General features: G+C 41.3%; 1 long non-coding RNA gene across 1 annotated transcript; it reads right to left on the bottom strand.

The window, feature by feature from the left end:
• Positions 1–9,809: 9,809 nt before the first annotated feature.
• Positions 9,810–14,137, bottom strand: LOC149972987 (uncharacterized). The gene is made up of 3 exons (XR_016490177.1): positions 13,968–14,137; positions 13,696–13,764; positions 9,810–12,348 (listed from the first exon to the last, which is right to left on the bottom strand). It is a non-coding gene; the product is annotated as an uncharacterized LOC149972987 (long non-coding RNA).
• Between the last annotated feature and the right edge of the window lie 2,301 nt (positions 14,138–16,438).

Here is a 16,438-nt window from a genome sequence, read left to right as displayed (position 1 = left end):
TTAATTTCTTATTTACATTGCTATTATAATCATACAGTATATTGGCACCCTTGCACTTTTCTTCAAATAAATTGGACAAATATAAAATTGTAATATCTTTAGCTATGAGTGAAAGCCAAAGATATAAGAATTTTATTCGTCCAATGTCATGTTTTTGGATAACGTGATGACATCTTCCCTTCTTGTGTGCACTGAGTGCTAGTGCGCAGGCGTAGTAATCCCAGTAAAACTGGCTCTAGAAAGATGGCAAACCTCACGAAACGGCATATATGAACGTCTTTCTTGGATGCTGTCTCTACAGTCTCTTGTGACAAGGTAGGGTTGGTATACAGAAGATAGCCCTATTTGGTAAAAGACCAAGTCCATATTATGGCAAAAACAGCTCAAATAAGCAAAGAGAAACGACAGTCCATCATTACTTTAAGACGTGAAGGTCAATCAATTGGATGGACAAAGAAGATACACGAAGCTGAAAAGTTATCACCGTTTCGATAGAACTCCCACCAAACGTTCTCCATTTTTTAGGGGGCATTTTCTAAAAGTACTGGCAGTCAGTAAAAAAAAAAAAAGCGGCCTGTAGCTAATGGGTTCTTACCATACTGTAAATCCTCAGTTTTGTTTACCTTTATTTAACTAGGCAAGTCAGTTAAGAACATTAAGAACACATTCTTATTTTCAACGACGGCCTAGGAACAATGGGTTAACTGCCTGTTCAGGGGCAGAACGACAGATTTGTACCTTGTCAGCTCGGGGGTTTGAACTTGCAATCTTCCGGTTACCAGTCCATGCTCTAACCACTAGGCTACTCTGCGGTTCAAACAGGCACGCTCTGGCATGCTATCAAGGCGAAAGGAGAAGGCTAGTTCAATTGAGATTTTTCAAATTTTCGGCGATGTGTCATACTTGTGTCAAATATTTGTCATAAAAGGCATTTGGTATGAGTCAATGGGAGAAGTGAGAAATTCTTCCTTAGTTGTTAATTATCTGTAAATATAGAGGCACAACCTAGAGTCGAGCCAATATCTTAAGTAGATGGACATGTTATGACTACAACCTCGTGAAAGTGATAACTGAAATGTTTTAATTTAGGTCAAAAGCAACTTTATATCGAAGGAGTGCCTTTGATTTGTCAGTGCACATGCACAGTTCGCACAACAAGACCGTTAGACCCGATGACGTGTTTTTGCGCATGAGATTAGCTAGCCAACGTCGCCATGACATCGACTACAAGTGTGATCTAGTCTTTCTATTGGAGAAGTTGTTTCTGCTTTTCTTGATACTGTACTGTGTTTGATATTAGTTTGACACTTTTTTCAAACATAAAAGAAGCGAATGTACAACTTATGAATGAAAATAGCCTTAAAAACCGCAGCAGCCAAGCCTAAAAATAAGGCCTCTTTCCATCTCTATTGATTGACAGCCTTGCACTTTTCTCTATATCTTTTAAAATAAGCAACCAAGTATCAAATAAAATGGTAAATTTAAGTTTTAAAAAATTCAATGTTGACGATCCAAAATGTTGTGGAGACCAATATATATATATATATTATTTTTTATTTTATTTTTTTATTTCAACTTATTTGAAGAAAAGTGCAAGGGTGACAATATACTTGGCTGTCACCTTATGATTATAATAGCAAGGTAAATAAGAAATTCATAATTTGTAAAATGGTGTACAGATTGAGCAATCACTTTATTATAAATCAGTTCCACCATTAAATGCCATGTAATATAATGATAATGGTGTGACAGAGTATAAAAACACAACTTTGCCACCCAGTGTTAGTGTGCCTGTTTGAACTGAGGATTTACAGTATGGTAAGAACCCATTAGTTACAGGCCGCTTTTTTTTTTACTGACTGCCAGTACTTTTAGAAAATGCCCCCTAAAAAGTGGAGAAAGTGAGATATTCAGCTGGTGGGAGTTGTAGTTCTAATGAAACGGTGATAACTTTTCAGCTGCGTGCTTCTTCTTGGCCGTCCAATTGATTGATCTTCATGTCCATCAAGTAATGATGGACTGTCGTTTCTCTTTGCTTATTTGAGCTGTTCTTGCCCTAATATGGACTTGGTCTTTTACCAAATAGGGCTATCTTCTGTATACCAACCCTACCTTGTCACAAGAGACTGTAGAGACGGCATCCAAGATGGACGTTCATATACACCGTTTCATGAGGCCATCTTTCTAGAGCCAGTTTTACTGGGATTACAACGCCTGCACACTAGCACTCAGTGCACACAAGGAGCAGTGACAATGTGATCACGTTATCCAAAAACATGACAGACATTGGACGAATACATTTTTTTATATCTTTGGCTTTCACTCACAGCCGAAGATATTACAATTTTATATTCGTCCAATGTCTGTCATGTTTTTGGATAACGTGATCACATTGTCACTGCTCCTTGTATGCACTGAGTGCTAGTGTGCAGGCGTAGTAATCCCAGTAAAACTGGATCTAGAAAGAAGGCAAACCTCACGAAACGGCTCATCTTGAATGCTGGGCAATGAGTAGACCATAGTGGTCCAGATCAGGGAAAAAAATTGATGTGGAATGTCTTGTTGTCGCTACCATCTCTAGCACAGAAGAGAGATAGAGAGCAGTTGCTTAGGTACAGTATCTCTACCCGACAGATAAAAAAAATATCAGTATAATTGATTGATAGTTGTTATTCAGCAGTCTTAAAAGTATGCCTTATCTATTTTTAAGAACTATTGAAATAGTGATTTCGTCAGGCAGCAGGCAGTTTGTTGTTTATTTGTCTCATGATTATACTGTATGTTCCATGTATTGGGCCTAATTACTCTATTTAAACTCCGTTTTTGTATTTCATTTTCTTCTGTTTGTTTTTTCTTAATTTATTTATTGTAGTTGTTGTTTTATCTTTTTGTTGTCAATGTGGAAGATAACTGAAATTCGAATAAGAACATTATTACAAAATTAGAGAGAGAAAAAAAAAATATATATCTATATATATATTATTATTACAAAATTAGGCTGATGGCATCCCCTGGTGGATGCAGTGTGTTATGGCTGCTTGCAGAAAGTAAGTCATGCCATACCTACCCTCTACAGTTATGATATCGACAAACATAGAGGGCTATGTTAGCCATGTTAGTATCTCTCAAAACTGCTACCTGTATTTTGTTTATAACAAACGAGTGTACATGTTTTTAGAAATAACAATGTCTACTCATTCCTATTCATGTGTACCAAGTAAAAGTTCAAGTTTGTTTTAACACACATTGAATGGAAACACCCAACTCAGCCGGGGAAAGCCCAACAACTGGCTAAAGCTGTGGAGGACCTTCAAAGATGTCCATGTTGTCTGTCAACTACCTGTATTTTATTTAGGACAAACGAGTGTGCATGTTTTTAGAAATAACAAGACCTACTTATTCAATGTTTCCCAATAAAATGTTTAAGTTTGTTTTAACCCGCATTGAATGGAAACACCCAGCTCAGCCGGGGAGAGCCCAATAACCATGCTCCTCTAGGCCTACATCCACCACCACCTCAGGTCAGTTTGTTTTAACCCACATTGAATGGAAACACCCAGCTCAGCCGGGGAGAGCCCAACAACCATGCTCCTCTAGGCCTACATCCACCACCACCTCAGGTCAGTTTGTTTCACCTGCAATAATAGGGATGTGATTTAGACCCATGTCAACCATGGATTAACATTCACATATTTCCGGCGCCGACAGAGATGGCCGCCTCGCTTCGCGTTCCTAGGAAACTATGCAGTTTTTTGTTTTTTTACGTGTTATTTCTTACATTAGTACCCCAGGTCATCTTAGGTTTCATTACATACAGTCGAGAAGAACTACTGAATATAAGATCAGCATCAACTCACCATCAGTACGACCAAGAATATGTTTTTCGCGACGCGGATCCTGTGTTCTGCCTTACAAACAGGACAACGGAGTGGATCCTATGCAGCGACCCAAAAAAACGACTCCGAAAGAGAGGGAAACGAGGCGGTCTTCTGGTCAGACTCCGGAGACGGGCACAGCGCGCACCACTCCCTAGCATTCTTCTTGCCAATGTCCAGTCTCTTGACAACAAGGTTGATGAAATGGGTAGCAAGGGTAGCATTCCAGAGGGACATCAGAGACTGTAACGTTCTTTGCTTCACGGAAACGTGGCTTACTGGAGAGACGCTATCCGAAGCGGTGCAGCCAACAGGTTTCTCCACGCATCGCGCAGACAGGAAAAAACATCTTTCTGGTAAAAAGAGGGGCGGGGGCGTATGCCTTATGACTAACGTGACATGGTGCGATGAAAGAAACATACAGGAACTCAAATCCTTCTGTTCACCTGATTTAGAATTCCTCACAATCAAATGTAGACCGCATTATCTACCAAGAGAATTCTCTTCGATTATAATCACAGCCGTATACATCCCCCCCCAAGCAGACACATCGATGGCTCTGAACGAACTTTATTTAACTCTCTGCAAACTGGAAACAATTTATCCGGAGGCTGCATTCATTGTAGCTGGGGATTTTAACAAGGCTAATCTGAAAACAAGACTCCCCAAATTTTATCAGCATATCGATTGCGCAACCAGGGGAGGAAAGACCTTGGACCATTGTTACTCTAACTTCCGCGACGCATATAAGGCCCTGCCCCGCCCCCCTTTCGGAAAAGCTGACCACGACTCCATTTTGTTGATCCCTGCCTACAGACAGAAACTAAAACAAGAGGCTCCCACGCTGAGGTCTGTCCAACGCTGGTCCGACCAAGCTGACTCCACACTCCAAGACTGCTTCCATCACGTGGACTGGGAGATGTTTCGTATTGCGTCAGATAACAACATTGACGAATATGCTGATTCGGTGTGCGAGTTCATTAGAACGTGCGTTGAAGATGTCGTTCCCATAGCAACGATTAAAACATTCCCTAACCAGAAACCGTGGATTGATGGCAGCATTCGTGTGAAACTGAAAGCGCGAACCACTGCTTTTAATCAGGGCAAGGTGTCTGGTAACATGACCGAATACAAACAGTGCAGCTATTCCCTCCGCAAGGCTATCAAACAAGCTAAGCGCCAGTACAGAGACAAAGTAGAATCTCAATTCAACGGCTCAGACACAAGAGGCATGTGGCAGGGTCTACAGTCAATCACGGACTACAGGAAGAAACCCAGCCCAGTCACGGACCAGGATGTCTTGCTCCCAGGCAGACTAAATAACTTTTTTGCCCGCTTTGAGGACAATACAGTGCCACTGACACGGCCTGCAACGAAAACATGCGGTCTCTCCTTCACTGCAGCCGAGGTGAGTAAGACATTTAAACTTGTTAACCCTCGCAAGGCTGCAGGCCCAGATGGCATCCCCAGCCGCGCCCTCAGAGCATGCGCAGACCAGCTGGCCGGTGTGTTTACGGACATATTCAATCAATCCCTATACCAGTCTGCTCATCCCACATGCTTCAAGAGGGCCACCATTGTTCCTGTTCCCAAGAAAGCTAAGGTAACTGAGCTAAATGACTACCGCCCCGTAGCACTCACATCCGTCATCATGAAGTGCTTTGAGAGACTAGTCAAGGACCATATCACCTCCACCCTACCTGACACCCTAGACCCACTCCAATTTGCTTACCGCCCAAATAGGTCTACAGACGATGCAATCTCAACCACACTGCACACTGCCCTAACCCATCTGGACAAGAGGAATACCTATGTGAGAATGCTGTTCATCGACTACAGCTCGGCATTCAACACCATAGTACCCTCCAAGCTCGTCATCAAGCTCGAGACCCTGGGTCTCGACCCCGCCCTGTGCAACTGGGTACTGGACTTCCTGACGGGCCGCCCCCAGGTGGTGAGGGTAGGCAACAACATCTCCTCCCCGCTGATCCTCAACACTGGGGCCCCACAAGGTTGCGTTCTGAGCCCTCTCCTGTACTCCCTGTTCACCCACGACTGCGTGGCCACGCACGCCTCCAACTCAATCATCAAGTTTGCGGACGACACAACAGTGGTAGGCTTGATTACCAACAACGATGAGACGGCCTACAGGGAGGAGGTGAGGGCCCTCGGAGTGTGGTGTCTAGAGACTGAAAAACAGCTTCTATCTCAAGGCCATCAGACTGTTAAACAGCCACCACTAACACTGAGTGGCTGCTGCCAACACACTGACACTGACTCAACTCCAGCCACTTTAATAATGGGAATTGATGGGAAATGATGTAAATATATCACTAGCCACTTTAAACAATGCTACCTTATATAAATGTTACTTACCCTACATTATTCATCTCATATGCATACTGTACTCTATATCATCGACGGTATCCTTATGTAATACATGTATCACTAGCCACTTTATACTATACTATGCCACTTTGTTTACATACTCATCTCATTTGTACATACTGTACCCGATACCATCTACTGTATCTTGCCTATGCTGCTCTGTACCATCACTCATTCATATATCCTTATGTACATATTCTTTATCCCCTTACACTGTGTACAAGACAGTAGTTTTGGAATTGTTAGTTAGATTACTTGTTATTACTGCATTGTCGGAACTAGAAGCACAAGCATTTCGCTACACTCGCATTAACATCTGCTAACCATGTGTATGTGACAAATAAAATTTGATTTGATTTGATTTGGGATTAGTTTCTCCTGGCCCATAGATTACTTTCAGGTTCGTGTTTTTTGTCATGAATCTTGTTCTGGAGGCAGCTCTGCAAAGTTCACTAGCTGGCACAGCCACAAAGTCATAAAATCAGATTTTAACCTTAACCACATTGCTAACCCTAATGGCTAACCTTAGATGAAGACCTAAAAGGTCATTTTTGTTTTCAATATAGCCAATTTTGACTTTGAAACTGGCCTGTCTAAGGGGATATTGCTAATTTCTGACTCCAGGACAAGACACATGACAATAAATGTCAAACTACTTCAGGGTTGCGGAACTGACTAACATCAATTTAACTTGGCTGGTGGCGCCCCCAGGGGTTGCAGTGTGTTATGGCCACTTGCAGAAAGCAAGTCATTGGCTATACCTACCCCTCAACAATTCTGATATCTATGAACATAGAGGGCTGTGGGTGGTCTGGTTGACACAATTGAATGTTCAAATATTACAGTAACATCTGTGTGTTTATGCGTGCCATCATGTGCTTAATTGTATAGTTGATCGAAACTGGGGCGAGTGAGAGATGGACCAGTCCTAGGGAAGTAAGCCAGCAGAGGGGCTGAGCATAGCCCTGAGTCCCTTCTTAAAATAAGATGCTCTTCCTTAAGGTTGGGTTGCTGTTAAACACTTTGTGACAAATATTGCTTTCCGCTATGCCGTGGTTGAGGACGAGTACACAGGACCAAAGCTTAAAGGAGGTAAGGTTATGTCGATAATACAATGCATGGTACGGTATGGAGGCCACTGCAACTCATACCATGCTAGACTATGGACTCTATGGAATCTCCAGTGGTGTAAAGTACTTAAGTAGAAATAGTGTAAAGTACTACTTAAGTAGTTTTTTGGGGGTATCTGTACTTTACTATTTCTATTTTTAATTACTTTTACTTCACTACATTCCTAAAGAAAATAATGTACTTTTTACTCCCTACATTTCCCCTGATACCCTAATGTACACGTTACATTTTGAATGCTTAGCAGGACAGGAAAATAGTCTAATTCACACACTTATTAAAATGAACATCCCTCTAACTCTGATCTGGCAGACTCACTAAACACACACGATTAATTTGTAAATTATGTTTGAGTTACAGTTGAAGTTGGCAGTTTACCTTAGCCAAATACATTTAAACTCCGTTTTTGACAATTCCTGACATTTAATCCTAGTAAAAATTCCCTGTTTTAGGTCAGTTAGGATCACCACTTTATTTTAAAAATGTGAAATGTAAGAATAATAATAGAGAGAATGGTTTATTTCAGCTTTTATTTCTTTCATCACATTCCCAGTGGGTCAGAAGTTTACATACACTCAATTAGTATTTGGTAGTATTGCCTTTAAATTGTTTAACTTGAGTCAAACGTCTCAGGTAGCACAATAAGTTGGGTGAATTTTGGCCCATTCCACCTGACAGAGCTGGTGTATCTGAGTCAGATTTGTAGGCCTCCTTGCTCGCACATGCTTTTTCAGTTCTGCCCACACATTTTCTAAAGGATTGAGGTCAGGGCTTTGTTATGGCCACTTCAATACATTGACTTTGTTGTCCTTAAGCTATTTTCCCACAACTTTGGAAGTATGCTTGGGGTCATTGTCCATTTGGAAGACCCATTTGCGACCAAGCTTCAACTTCCTGCCTGATGTCTTGAGATGTTGCGTCAATATATCCACATAATGTTTCTTCCTCATGATGCCATCTATTTTGTGAAGTGCACCAGTCCCTCCTGCAGCAAAGCACTCCCACAACATGATGCTGCCACCCCCGTGCTTCACGGTTGGGATTGTGTTCTTTGGCTTGCAGGCCTCCCCCTTTTTCCTCCAAACATAACGATGGTCATTATGGCCAAACAGTTCTATTTTTGTTTCAACAGACCATAGGATATTTCTCCAAAAAGTACGATCTTTGTCCCCATGTGCAGTTGCAAACCATAGTCTGGCTTTTTTATGGAGGTTTTGGAGCAGAGGCTTCTTCCTTGCTGAGCGGCCTTTCAGGTTATGTCGATATAGGACTCGTTTTACTGTGGATATAAATACTTTTTTACTTGTTTCCTCCTGCATCTTCACAAGGTCATTTGCTGTTGTTCTGGGATTGATTTGCACTTCTCGCACCAAAGTACATTCATCTCTAGGAGATAGAACTTGTCTCCGTCCTGAGCGGTATGACGGCTGCGTGATCCCATGGTGTTTATACTTGCGTACTATTGTTTGTACAGATAAACGTGGTACACTCCGGCGTTTGGAAATTGCTCCCAAGGATGAACCAGACTTGTGGAGGTCTACAATTATTTTCTGAGGTCCTGGCTGATTTCATTTGATTTTCCCATGATGTCAAGCAAAGAGCCACTGAGTTTGAAGGTAGGCCTTGAAATAGATCCACAGGTACACCTCCAATTGACTCAAATTATGTCAATTAGCCTATCAGAAGCTTCTAAAGCCATGACATCCTTTTCTGATTTTGTCCAAGCTGTTTAAAGGCACAGTCAATTTAGTGTATGTAAACTTCTGACCCACTGGAATTGTGATACAGTGAATTATAAGTGAAATATCCTGTCTGTAAACAATTGTTGTAATATGACTTATAGTTTGTTAACAAGAAATTTGTGAAGTGGTTGAAAAACTAGTTTTAATGACTCTAACTTAAGTGTATGTAAACTTCCGACTTCAACTATGTCTGAGTGTTGGAGCGTGCCCTTGGCTATCTGTCATAAAAAATGTAATGGTGCCTTCTGGTACGCTTAATACAAGAAATTTGAAATTATTTATACTTTTACTTGTAAGTTTTAAGTTTTAAACCAAATACTTTTTGACTTTTACTCAAGTAGTATTTTACTTGGTGACGTTCACTTTTACTTGAGTCATTTTCTGTTGTCGTGACGTTGTATTAGTTAATGTGACGACTGTTGCTCATCGAATGATTAAAGGTTTCTAATTGTGTGATTAACTGAATTAAGCAATTATTAACTCATTAACCTGGGGCACCATGGGAAAATGAGTTTTATTGAGTTTCTATTTCCCAAATTAACTAAAAGAATATCAGAATATCGATTTTACAACAGCCGCTAATTAATCAGTTACCTCTACAGTCTCGTTCTGAACGTCGCATAATCCGGGAATCTGCATGGACCCGGGTCTCACCAATGAGTTCGTACCACACCAATCTTAGTTGAGTATTTATTTACTAGAAAGATAAAATGGTGATAAAAGATATACATACACAAAAACACATTCTAGGCTATTAATTAGAACTTAGTATAACGGGCCAACACACTATGGCGCATGTTACCCAAAATGGGGATTTAAAAGAGAGAGAAAAAGAGAAAGTACACGAGAGAAATATACATTTGGGTGAATTTGTCAGCTATGTTTATTCTAACCCTAGCCTTGCCCCAAACTGCCGCTCTTATGGGCCAGAATATAATGATGTAATTACGTGGGGAAGGTCTCTGTGGATTCTTCGCGTGGACCGTTCAGGCTGCTCAATGACGCACTTCTCCGGCGCAACTCTCTGGTTGTCCTCACGATGTCAGTGTCCTTTGGCTTAGAAGTCTGTTCCCTCGCCCTTGTTCTGGAAGGGCTCTTCTGAGGACAGACAGTTCTGTAGCTCAGAGCTCACAGCGTAGGAATGAAACAGTGTAGATACCACGATTCGATGGGAGATGGAGGCCAGGTGGTTCGACTTGAATTCACCCGCTTAGACACAGCTACTCATCCATAGCTTGGGTAGAAAAAGATTTCTTTCATCAAACTTGTGTTGCGTTTTGGGTTTGTTGACTTTTTAGACCTCTGCTGCAGCTTGGGTCACTTAGTCTTATCTGTAAATTCTTCACTCACAGGTTTTATACCCTCGGGTCAGAAGTGGGCGTAACCGTCTTTAGGGCAATTCTCTTGGCATTCCAAGTTAAGGGCAAGGTCTAGATTTTACTCAAATCCAATTTTAGACAACTAACTTCACATTTCATCTTTACCAAAACATTCTCTTTGATTTGGACATTTTCCATACAACGTACAATGTATAAACATCAAACATATACTAGGTAAACTGTTGACGTTACAATGTTTTCGTAATAACATCATCTATTAACCTTTAATAACAAAACAAAAATGACATGCATTTTCATATTCCATCTACCGTCATGACCACCATTATGGCTGACGGAAACCATTGTTCCAAAGTCCCTTTATTTCATGTTTAATGTTCTGAGGCTGGTTCTCCATATTGAGGAGACAGGAATGTTGTGTGGCCTAAGATTTACCAGGGGTGTGAGGGGTCATAAAAAACCCACATCTTCAGACCCCTAGATCTCTCCTCCTCTGTTGGGGTTGAGAGATAATCTGAAGGGTTGTGGTCTCCTGTAACCTGACCTGATCAGGACAGTCATGACACGATTAAGTTATCTTTACTTTTACTCAAGTATGATGATTGGGTACTTTTACCACCGCTGGGAATATCCCATCAAATGTGACATCTATTGTTTTAAACCTTCTTGTCTGCTCCTCTTCTTTTTCTCTCTCCCAAATCAAATCCGAGTTGATTTGTCACATGCACAGGATACAGCCAGTGTAAACAGTATAGTGAAATGCTTGCTGCTTGCAAGCTCCTTCTCAATAATGCAGTGATACTAAGTTATATAAAATAAATAATTTTGCACGCCCAATTTTTCAGTTTTTGATTTGTTAAAAAAGTATGAAATATCCAATAAATGTCGTTCCACTTCATGATTGTGTCCCACTTGTTGTTGATTCTTCACAAAAAAATACAGTTTTATATCTTTATGTTTGAAGCCTGAAATGTGGCAAAAGGTCGCAAAGTTCAAGGGGGCCGAATACCTTCGCAAGGCACTGTACACTACAAGGTCAATATCAGTGGCAACCAATGTCATGGATACTGGTGACAGTTATTTAATCAGGGTTAAATTGATCCAGGGATCAGATGGGGAACAAAGTATCTTACATCCACCTAAGAGGATCAGACCTCAAGCCAGAGTTTCAACAGTTCACTGCTGTGGCCAGTACATATCTCTAATAAAACCGATGGAGTTGCTTATTAATAAAGAGTATTTCATCATTTACATTGACTGCTCTTGGCAGAGAGAATGCCCTGCTCCAATGGTGCTCTTCAAAGAACCAACTCCAAGCTTAGATAATACTTTGGGGATAAGAGTCAGCATGCAAAATACTTGTATTTTTCCATTTCCTTTTTGCACAATGATAGTGGGACTGAGCCTGGTCTGTGTCTGGAGTCCATATGGACTTTCCTCCATAGCTACCTCAAACACATTGTCTTCTTCAGAATCTTGCGCAAAGCTAATGGGAAAAATATCAGTTGGGTAGCTTCCCAGGTTTAGAAAATGACCAGAGATAATTATAGAAACAAATGGATTTAATTAGTGTAGTCTATTCATTGCTTTCCCAGCATCCCCAAGGGAGAGAGTACAATGGTACTGTAGACCAGAATGTGTCATAATGTCATATGCTTGCATTACAGACCAATTGTTTGAGAAACATAGTCAGGACACTGCGTATGTGGAGTTCTTATTAGTATCTGATGATACCATTATGATCCAACCAAACACATCTAGAGGACGTTTGTAGTGGTTTCTGTGTGTTTAATAACACACACACACACAGGGGCTGGAATCGCTCTTCTCACTGCAAAGGATGAACGTGTTCTGTTTTGCCTGATCTCCACTGTGAACCTGTGGACCAGACAGAAAACACTTAGATGACAACCTATCTGTTTCTTTGAGATTTCAGTAGGTAAATAGAATGAAGCATAAACATTTCATCAGAGGCAGACTTCATCTGTTGTATTTGATAGGGTAGAATTTTCCCTCACTGAGGCTCAAAGCAAATCACTGGGGGCTTAGACCCAAAAGCTGCTTATGATTGGTAGCGAGGCCTGATTCTTTGATTCCTGACAACTGTTCTGCCACAAGATTATGTGCTTTTCTGGGTTTGAAATCATCCAGAGAGGGGAATTAGATCTCCACAGCAGCTCCTGTCGTACACCGCGTTCTGATCCCTTCCCTTCTCTCCTCATTTTTTCCACCGCTGTCTGTGCCTCATTCATCTCCCTTTCCTCTGTCCTGCACTTTGCTGAAGTTGCAGAGTGTGAGCTAACTAACAGAGGCAGAACAGAACAGCTGACGAGCACAAAGCTCTCTGCCGCCCGTATCAGACACGCTGGGTGAACAAAGCCCCTCTGCTCCACAGACAGACAATGGTACAATAGCTGACCGGGCTGTTACAACATGTGCCATACTCGCATTACGGAAGCCCAGATCTTGTCGATTGGACAATTCAAACGAGTTGGATGCATGATTAATGAAAACACAGTGTTAATTGGAGCAATTAGAAGAACATTGTGCATTGGAAGTGTTCAAATTGCCTCTGTGTCCGCTGTCATTCCCCACATACAGTACAGTACAGTAGGGCGGTTGGGAACGGGGTTACAAAACATTGGGAGTTGCCATTCCCACCCTCATACTTTCTGCTCCATCTCACTGAGGTGTCAAACAGGGAGTCATAAACATAGCCTTACTGCAGCAGACATACCACATATTATTCAGACACTCAGGGTATAGGAATGGATTAGACAAAAGCAAGTTCAGACAAGACAACACCACTTTTATGCAGCTAACCATATTAGCCTATTCTAGCCATGTTTATACATGGTTCTAACATGCAGCCTTTGTCCTGATCTTGTCCACACTGATTGTGCCCACATTTTTAGTGTAGATGATTAAAAGACGCATTGTGATCTGACTGTGATCAGATCTTATAAGTGTAAATATACTAAATCAGGTCAAGATCAGGAGAACGAAGGATACATGCTAATGGAAGACAGAAATAGGGCTATCGATTCATGCACACTCTGCCTACGATGGTATGATACATCTACTGATGCATCATCTGACACTGACATCCTGTTGGCTAAACCACAGTAGAAGCCAATCAGCAGAGGGATGTACTGACTCTGTGGTACAGAACATGGAACAGGTTGGCTAACTGTCCCACTTAGTCACCCACCACATCACACTCACCAGATGGCATCCCGCAGATGGCATGAGAAGCCGTTGGAGGGCACAGGAGGGGTAACGGACCTACACATACTGGACAGAGAGAGAGAGAAGAATGGATCCATAGAGTCAGAGTTCACATCACCAGAGGAGTACAGGCAACCCTAAACCTGACTGGGGCCTTTGGTTCAGTAGAGAATGATCTGGTTCTGATGTGGCTAGTCAACTTCTTTACATGTCATTTGGGGTAGTCTCTCTCTCTTCCCTCACTCCCTCAGTGTGTGAGGAAGTCTCACCCAGGACTCTGTTGTCCGTCTGCCTCACTTCCTTCCTGCCTCTGGCCAAGCTTCTTTCAGAGGGCCAGCCAGCAATGCTGTTCATTCTACTGAGAGGCATATGCATTCTCCTCAGCTCTTCTTGTATGTCAAACACTCACAAGACTTGTAAGGCGTATGGTGCCGTCTGTGTTGTGAGTCTGATTGTCCAGTCACTTATAGAAAGGAGACAATGACTCAGACTTAGACCATAAAATGAAGTATTATGACCCAAAATGGGTAAATAAGGGAATGTTATGTAGTGGTGAGGGATGATGCCGTTTGGTGAGAGTATCCCTTCGGAATGTGAATGTTTTCATAGAGTTAGTACAATATACACAGAGTGTACAAATCATTAAGAACACCTTCCTAATACTGAGTTGCACAACCCAATAAGGGATCATAGCTTTAACCGGGTCAGTCTATGTCATGTTTTGTCCACTCAGTCTAAGTTTATATCCAAGAAAAAGCTCCAGTTGAAACTGAATAAAGGGAAATCATTTTCCTTTTATAGACCACCTCATGGCTTTTAACTTAATACATAACTGTGGGATGGATAAAAAACTGTGAAAGAAAAATGTTGGATATTATGTTATGTTTTGAGATTACTGGCTAGGAAGATTTTACTGTTCGACTGCACTCTGTATTTTTCTACAACTCCACCGGAAATGAGCAGTCTGGGCTATGTGTAACATGGAGGAAAAAGTAGCAGACTGCTTTTATAGAATGTCTTTAACCCACCAGAGATAAGACTTAACACTGTGAGACATTCAGAAAGGGAGTTCACACAGTTATCTCTCCCAGGGGAAATGCATTATTGGAATGCTAAGTGGGGATTAGTTGAAAGAGGAGCACAGTTTGTGTTGGCATGGAGCGAGCCTCTGTGAGCGACAACAACTGCCCTCTCGTATTTCAGCTTCCCAAAAAGCAGATAGAAAAATGCTAAATATGCAGCAGTGTGACCTCAACCCTTAGATGAGCCACTATTTTAAGACAAAGGTGTCTAATTCCTTTCACCTAGGTACTTTTCTCCTTTATCTACAATAAATAATTTCAGCACATGTACAATACTGTCTAATATATGTAGTTTACAAACAGTAGATTATTATATAGACATTGTATAATGTAGTTCAATTGCTAATGATGACCTCATTGTTGAGGAATGTGTTTTACTTCTTAAATTGCTAGTAATATTTTATGTTCTAATTACGTTGTATGTTTCAATGTTGCACATTTTATCAATTGTGTTCATGCAGGGGCTCCCTTGGAAAAGAGGCCTTGGTCTCAATAGGACTCCCTGCTAAAGGTTTAAAAAAAAAAAAAAAAAAAATTCTAGGGCCTGGAGCTTTTCCTGGTCAGGTCACATGGTCAGAAAAAAAACCTGTCCTCTGACTGTGTACCATGTCGTTATTGAACACATATCTGGACATTGACAATGTTGCCTAAACACCAGTGCAACCTTAGGAAACAGGCTACAGCTTCCTGCATACCTACCCTGAGCACACTCCTTCAGCAGTAACCATACCCAGTGCAGCAGCACAGCTAAGCTATGGAGCCATTATCACGGCATGAAATTAGGTTTCAAACAGCAAGAGCCTATAAGTTTAGGGCTTGTCCGGGGCGAGTAGAGATGGAGTAATGGGCCCTCAGAGGGAGGTAAGAGCTGCACAGAGAAGTGGAATGGTAATGAGAACACAGATTGAATAGCTAGGAATGTCAACCAGAGTTATTGGAGCTCTGCATTCATCGCTACACCACAACAGATGCAGCAGTATATTTCCTTAAACAGAGATCCATAAAAATAAGGACTAAATAAAATGTAAATAACTCCAGGAGATATGGCAGCTTCCAAAGTATGTTGCAAGAGAGCTGAAAATAAGCACAGACCGTATTCACATCATCACAGCTTGTTATGTGAATATAGTGGGTTCCTAGGTTCTGTTTGGTATGATTGTAAAATATTTTAAACTGAACTGAACCTAATCAACCCAAAGAGAACCTACACTGTAAGCACCCCCTGCATTTACATAATTAATCTGGTTTGGTGAATGGTAAAGGTGCTATTGGCTGCATACTGGCTGTTCAGTCAAGGTCACTGTCTTGTTTGAACCCAGCTAGGATATCTGAGTGAGTCTTCTCTCATTCATCCATATGGCTGTATTACCATCACTATATAAGGGTGGCAGGTAGCCTAGTGGTTAGAGTGTTGGGCCAGTACAATGACAAAATAATATTATTTACAAAATAAGAATTTGTTCTTAACTGAATAAAATGTCATTTAGTTCTTGCCTAGTTAAATAAACAAAAATATATAAAAAAATCACTGTGAATCAGTCTGGCACCCTCACTCATCCTAGGGTTATTTTCAACCAGCTCTTATGGGAAGTGTGGAAACAACTATGCACTTACATCATGACCCTCACACATAGCCACATAGTGGGTTGGTATGCCTG

The sequence above is a fragment of the Oncorhynchus mykiss genome, chromosome 21 (assembly GCF_057628025.1).
Source record: "Oncorhynchus mykiss isolate SJ-2025 chromosome 21, ASM5762802v1, whole genome shotgun sequence".
NCBI lineage: Eukaryota > Metazoa > Chordata > Actinopteri > Salmoniformes > Salmonidae > Oncorhynchus > Oncorhynchus mykiss.
The sequence above is the reverse complement of the archived record's forward strand: the minus strand, read 5'-3'. Positions and strand labels throughout refer to the sequence as shown.